This window comes from Nanorana parkeri, unplaced genomic scaffold, assembly GCF_000935625.1.
Source record: "Nanorana parkeri isolate BGI_ZX_2015 unplaced genomic scaffold, ASM93562v1 scaffold2079, whole genome shotgun sequence".
Lineage (NCBI taxonomy): Eukaryota > Metazoa > Chordata > Amphibia > Anura > Dicroglossidae > Nanorana > Nanorana parkeri.
In genome coordinates, this window is record NW_017308347.1 from 134,489 (window position 1) to 135,058 (window position 570).

The 570-nt window shown below is 47.7% G+C and overlaps 1 protein-coding gene across 1 annotated transcript in view; it reads right to left on the bottom strand.

Moving 5' to 3' along the window:
• Window positions 1-570, bottom strand: part of CAMTA2 (calmodulin binding transcription activator 2) — an 87,849-nt gene that overhangs the window by 23,179 nt on the left and 64,100 nt on the right. The gene's annotated exons all lie outside the window — the stretch shown is intronic.

Below are 570 nucleotides of genomic sequence, written 5' to 3' on the forward strand. Positions count from 1 at the left end.
CCCTGGCCCAAGTGGCTCCGTGGGCTAATGAAGGGAAGGGGGGAGGAGTCCGGTGACGTCGATGTCCGTGACGGCTAACGAAGGGAAGGCGGAGGAGTCCGGTGACGTTGATGTCCGTGACGTCACCGGACTCCTCCCCCCTTCTCTTCGTTAGCCGACGGAGCCACTTGGGCCGGTGAGTTTGCCCAAGAGCCAGCCAAGGCATTGGCCTATACACATACAGCACAGCAATGAAGTCATAAAATGAACTAGGATCACACTAATCCAGCACGTTATTATTCTGAGTTGCCCCACTCAAGCGGCGGCCATGTTGAGTGGGGCAACTCGGAATAATAACGTGCTGGATGAGTGTGATCCAAGTTCATTGTATGAATTCATTGCTGTGCTGTATGTGTATAGGCCAATGCAGTTGGATCTGCATGTGTGTTATAATTAATCGAAATTAACTGATTAATTTTTTTTTTCCGATTAATCAAACACGAAAATGTTAATTAATAACAGCTCTAGTTAAAAAAGGCTTTTTTTTTTTAGTCTATTGAGGGGCACCTTCGGGTTACACTGCCTTCCGGA